This window comes from Camelus bactrianus, unplaced genomic scaffold (genome assembly GCF_048773025.1).
Source record: "Camelus bactrianus isolate YW-2024 breed Bactrian camel unplaced genomic scaffold, ASM4877302v1 HiC_scaffold_19, whole genome shotgun sequence".
Classification (NCBI taxonomy): domain Eukaryota; kingdom Metazoa; phylum Chordata; class Mammalia; order Artiodactyla; family Camelidae; genus Camelus; species Camelus bactrianus.
In genome coordinates, this window is record NW_027413932.1 from 87,040 (window position 1) to 93,375 (window position 6,336).

General features: G+C 43.5%; 1 pseudogene; it reads left to right on the forward strand.

Annotated features, from left to right (window-relative positions):
• The first annotated feature begins 817 nt into the window (after positions 1-817).
• LOC141576702 (zinc finger protein 281-like) lies at positions 818-6,336 on the forward strand (annotated as a pseudogene).

Sequence of the window (6,336 nt, forward strand, 5' to 3'; positions counted from 1 at the left end):
GCCAAGAGGGACGCAGCCTGCTGACCTGGAGCTGTGCAGGGTGTGATCCGTGAGGCAGAGAGGGGAGGGCAGATCATTGTCCGGGCTGTGACTTTTCTCATGCTGAACGTTACTCATTGTGTCTCCTCATGGTCATAGGACATTAGAAAACGTGAATTCCCCTTGAACACAAAATACAATGAAGCTTTTCTAGACCATAATTCCTGATCACAATCCTAAAAGTTCAGAGTTAGAAACTATATTAAAAACACTTAATCGTCCATAAATAAAGAACTATTTCCTAACTACGGATCAAAGAGGAAATTAACTATTGAATTTAAATATCTAGATAATAATAAAAAAGAATAGTAAAAATAACATGCATGGGTCACAACTAAACTATATTAAGAAAACAAATGTGTAAATAATTCACTATTTACAACCAGTATGCTTTATGTTTTACTGACTTACTATTTTAAAATAAAAATCTGAAAATGAGTGGGTTAATGATCCAATTTACGAAAAATATGAAATAAAAAATAGAAGTTAATTTTAAAAATCTAAAATAGTGAACTAAAAAATAATAATCAGCAAAAAGAGCAAAGGTTTTTAAAAATTTTGTTTCTTTATAACACTGAAACATACAAAAACCTGGAAAATTTAAATAAAAAGAAAATAAAAACATGATATTCATTATTGTAAAGATTTCCCCACATTTAAAATTATGCAAGTACAATTTAGAAACGTATGTAGAACCAAAAATCGTGTAAGTTTTAAACTATAGATTTTTACGAACCGGAGGCGGTGGCGGCGGGACCCCCAGGCCTGCTCCGGGGACATGAAAGTCGGCAGCGCGTTCCTGGGCGGCGGCGGCGGCGGCAGCGGCCGGAGATGGAGCCCAGCTTCCCGCCGGGGATGCTCAAGTTCAACCACCGGCTGGCCCCGGTGGCCAGCTTCGCCCCGCCCGCGGGCACGGCCGCCGAGACTCCCCCCACCCTGGCGCCCACCTCAGACGGGACTTTCAAGAAGGAGCCGGCGGCGCCCCGCGCGGCCTTCCCGGCGCAGAGGACCCCCGGGGGCTTCCTGCAGTCGCCGGTCAGCATCAAGCAGGACAAGCCGGCCGAGCCCGAGGAGCCGCCGGGCGCCCCCCTGCACCAGGGCTCCGGGGGCCTGTTCGCCGGGGCGGACGAGCGGGCGGCGGGGACCGGGGAGGCCACGGCGTCATCCAGGACCTGAGCGTCCTGCACCCGCCGGACCCGCACTCCCGCAACGTGCTGCTGGGCGGCGGCCGGACCGAGGACCCCCGTGGCCCCGAGGAGCCAAAGCCAGACGCGAGCGTCAAGAATGTGAAGAGGCCAAAGCCAGAAGAATCTCAGGGAATCAAAGCCAAGAGGAAGCTGAGCGCATCTTCCAAACCGCCGCTGGTGGGAGACGGGGAAGGCGCCCTGCTCTCCCCTCGTCAGAAACCGCACATCTGCCATCACTGTAGCGCCGCTTTCCGGAGCTGCTACCACCTGCGGAGGCACGTCCTCATCCACACCGGGGAGCGGCCCTTCCAGCGCAGCCAGTGCAGCACGCAGCACGGGCTTCATCCACAAGTACCTGCTGCAGAGACACGAGAAGATCCAGTCCCGAGAAGACGTTCGGGCGCGCCGAGTGCAGCATGAAGTTCATCCAGAAGTACCACATGGAGAGACCCAAGAGGACGCACTGTGGAGAAAAGCCACACACGTGTGACACTTGCCAGCATTATCTCTCAAGTACCGATCGCGTCTTGAAGACAGGCGCACCATAGAGAAGCCATAGAGGAAGGGCCCGCGGCGCAGAACCCGGGGCATCCGGCCACAACAGCGTGGGGAATCTGGCTGTGTTGTCGCAGGGAAATCCCAGCTCTTCGAGGAGAAAGGCGAAGTCAAAAAGCATCGCAGTTGAAAACGAGGAACACAAGACTGGTAAAACGAGCGACTGGCAGGCTTCGAGCAGTATGACCCTGCAAAGTTACTTGGTAGAGATGCCAGCCGTGTCTTCCAGTGGAGGCATGATCGGCCCTCGTATAGATGAGCTACAGAAAAGGGTGCCCAAATTGATCTTTAAGAAAGGAAGTAGAAAGAGAACGGAGAAGAACTACCTGAACTTCGTGTCACCAGTACCAGACATGGTGGGACAGAAGTCCTTGTCTGGGAAACCAGGTGGCTCGCTTGGCCTAGAGTCAGACAACAGCGTGGAGACCGTTAGTCTCCAGAGCGCAAGTGGCAAACACGGTCAAATGAGCAGTAATTGGGAAGATGTCATGCAGTTCTCGAAGAAAAGAAGATCCTTACCAACTGCCAGCAGCAACAGTGCCTTTTCCGTGAGCGTGAGACACACGGTCTCCCAGCAGTCTTGTCATTCAGTCTGCGGGCGTTGGAGTTTTAGACAGCGAGGCCCCCTTGCCCCTTACTGACTCCTCGGGCCTGCATGTGGAAATTAAGTCTTGTCACGACAAGTCTGGAATTCCTGATGAGGTTTTACAGAGTATTTTGGATCAGTACTCCAAGTCCGAGAGCCAGAAGGGGGATCCCTTCAGCATAACGGATTTCCACACCTCGGGAGGACATTCAGAGTTGGTGCAAGAAGAAGACTTGAGCCCAGGCACCCAGATCAGTGATAAGGCCAGCATGGTGCAAGAATACTCCAAACACCTCCAGCAGGCTTTTGAAAAATTCACGAATGCAGGTTTTGCTCTTGGACACGGTTTCCAGTTTGTCAGCCTGTCGTCACCTCTCCACAAGCACACTTTATTTCCAGAAAAAGATATACACAACATCTCCTTTGGAGTGTGGTTTCGGCCAGTCTGTTACCTCAGTGTTGCCATCTTCGTTGCCAAAGCCTCCTTTTGGGATGTTCTTTGGATCGCAGCCAGGTCTTTATTTATCTGCTTTGGATGCCACACATCCGCAGGTGACCCCTTCCCAGGAGCTGGATGATCTGATAGATTTCTCAGAAGAATTTAGAGACTTCTTCAGCCGTCCAGTCCTCATCTCAGAAACTGACTAGCCAGAAGGAACAGCAGAAAAAGCTTTCAGATCCCATCTCAGGAGTTAGCCGGCCAGGTAGCTCCTCAGAAAGATGTAGAGACTAGAACATCGTACCAGATTAAGAACTTGGACAAGCATTTGGTTCTCAGTTCAAGTTGGGCGTCAGGGCGCCAATGACCCCATTCACTAAGTCAAATGGAGAAGTGGACCACAGAGCAAGGACTTCAGTGTCAGATTTCTCAGGGTATGCAAATATGATGTCAGATGCTAGTGAGGCATGTAGTCGGAGGGTAAAGACGCCCCCTAGCCAGAGTTACAAGTAAGGCCCAGGAGTCACCAGGCTGGGGGGCTTCTAATGTTATTTCATTTTATTTTGAGAACGCTGCCATTGGAATGTTTCTACGTGAGCCTATTAAGAATAATGTAATGCCCTTTCAGTGCAACTTTTCATCTTTAGTTTATTTTGTTGGCGTGATTTTAGCTCTGTTTGTATTATGAGTTTTAAACAAAATCAATAGATAAAATCATTGAAAATGACAATGTTTAGCAATCAAATTTACATGTATACGCTGTCAGGGAATAGCCCAAAAGTTTTAAATGCAAAAAAAAAAAAAAAAGTACAAAAAAACAAACCCAAAGCAAACAAACAAAACTTTGTTGTTAGGATTAAGGGTATTGTAATTGCTTTACTCTCAGGCAAGTGTCATAATGCATGGGAATTCTGTACGTTATCACTGTAATGGAATATCCAATTTACGGGGAGTATGATACACATTTCATTATTTAAGTCAGGGATCGAAAACATTTCAAATTACTGTCTCCATCTGGGCCGATCCAAAATTCTGAATTGTTGGCTGCCTATAGTTTGTTGCAGCTTTTCAATGTACTCTGAGCTTCCAAACCACATTCATTCCAGCCTGGAAGAACAAATATTCCTGCGTCTTTGATCAAAGCCTGAAATGATAGCTTTAATAAAAGAAGGAGGGAAAAAAAGCACCCTCTCTTCACCCCAACTGTGACAAGGCCTGTCAGGAGTTGACGGGCAGTGTTGACACCCAGGTGGTTGGTTGGTTCCAGTATTAGAACCCAAGTTGGAATTACATCATTCTTTGAAAATTTGGGTATGTGTTATTTATTATACATGGCCTAAAAACACTGTTCCCTGTCTCTGTTATTACATGTCACCCACACTTCTGGGGTTTTTATCGTGGTTATTTTTGTTCTTAACATGTCCTTTCACTCAGAGTTCTGGGCCTGCTTATTCTTTCTTCTCCCTGTCTTGACAGTTTCAACTTCAGAAGGAGTCCCATTCCAATAGGTAACTGGCTATGCATTTCAATATGCCTTCTGGCATCCAAATACTAAAACAGTAGGGTTAGCATCCTCCCTCCCCCTTTTTAAGAACAGAATCCTTACAGATGTCCATGTATAATAAAGCCGCCCTACTCAGAGCTATAGATAGTGAGTAAGAAGGTTGTAATTCCAGCTGGTGACAAAGCCAATGAGAGGGGTGAGAGCGTCTCATTTGGTGGTAACATCGGAATTTTTCTGTGAAGTTGCAGCTTGTTTAACGTACATTTTGAAAGGGTGTGTCAGTCAGTATTGCACGGGGTCGTGTAAAGTCATCAAACCTTGCTATGAACACTAATTGCCATTTGAAGCTACTGGTGGACAGTGGCTCTGCTCTAAACCACTTTTTAGCAATTGTATTTTTTTCCTGATTATATTTCTTAATGTACTTTATGCTGGTGAGTTTTTTATGTAGTTTTGGTGATGTTTCAGTCTTAGGTACTCTTCTGATGTCAGAGAAGTACCACTGGTTGTTTGCAGTCTTATTGTGTAATCGGCCTACCGCAGGCTTCCATGTATAACAAAATAATTAATACTATGCAAGTGTGAAACACTTGTTATGAAGGTAGTGTTTTAACAAAATACTAGTTAATTTCCTCCCCCACTTTCCTCCCTTAAGTCTGCTTTACCAGCTAAAGGGTCACTTACTTGTCATTGCAAGGTTCTTAGAAAATGTGTTTAATCTTCTTAAATACACGCAATACTAAAAAGTCTGTATTTTGGTAAGCGCAGTAAGTTCTGTTAGGGACAGAGCATGAGGTGTAATCAGAGGATGGAGAGGCCCTTTACCGCTGTTACCTCTGAGCTGTGTGGTCTTCCTCCGGTGTTTTGCTTTATGCAGGTTTGGAATTTCTTTAACTTTTATTGTGTGTACTGAATACTGCATATGTACTATTCTGATTGTTTGCTCTAGTTTACTACCAATAAAAGACCTCTTAAATGCACGCACACACACACACACACACACACAGAAGAGGTAGTAAACTATAAATCTAATTAAATAGCTCCAGAAAATGATAATATCTTCAATGAAGGAATATAAAGGAAAACCTAGACATTGGTTAAAAAATCAATTAACTTATTAAAATATAAATCGATTACAGAGACATGATTTCAATGCAATTTTTTGATAAAAGCATTTCAAATTTCACTTAGAAAAATGATTGTCTATGGTAACTAAGAATTCATGGTTGGATTCTGAGAATTATACAGAGTGAACTGCACCAAATCATTCCTATGTGCAGGGACAGCCATTCAGAGCCAGACTAGTCTTAGTTTTCTTGACAAATCACATAGCCATATCCTGCTGCAACACAGCATAGGGGTAGTGGCTTCCAAACACAAATGTGGGTGCTAATTGCAAGAGGAAGAAAATAAAATTGGTGGTTGATAAACGTTCTCCAATGCCCAGTTCACTATGTAAAATAAAACATTTCTATGGATTAAAAATTCTCATGCAATATGTAAAACAATAAGCAATGAATGTAGGAGAGTGTTTGAATAAACTTGTAGTGCTAGAGACTTCCTAGTGTTTCTTTGCAACCATGTCTTTTTTCTAGTTATATGTAAACGATTTTTCTACCTGCTTATTATAAATTTCACATTTAAATGTTTCAGTTATTTCATTATGCTTTTCACAAAAATAATGTAAATGACAATGAGTCTGCTACAGACTAACTTTGTTAATATTATTCATTGTGGGTATTTGATATCTGGTGAGATGTTTTGGTTACTGACAAACAATATTTAATTTCTTCTGAATTTAAAAGAATTAAAAAAAAAAAAACCCAAAAAGATGGTCCCTAAAAATGGTCATAAGTATGTTATATTTTATGAATTGTAAGACACTTTTGTTTCCAAAATTTTTAACATTTTTGAAATCAGGATGAATTTTTAATCAATCATGTATCATATTTGAATTAGGAGAATTGTTTTCTTTCACTATAGCACCTGAAATGATGTGTTTTACAAATGATGAATATATATCTTT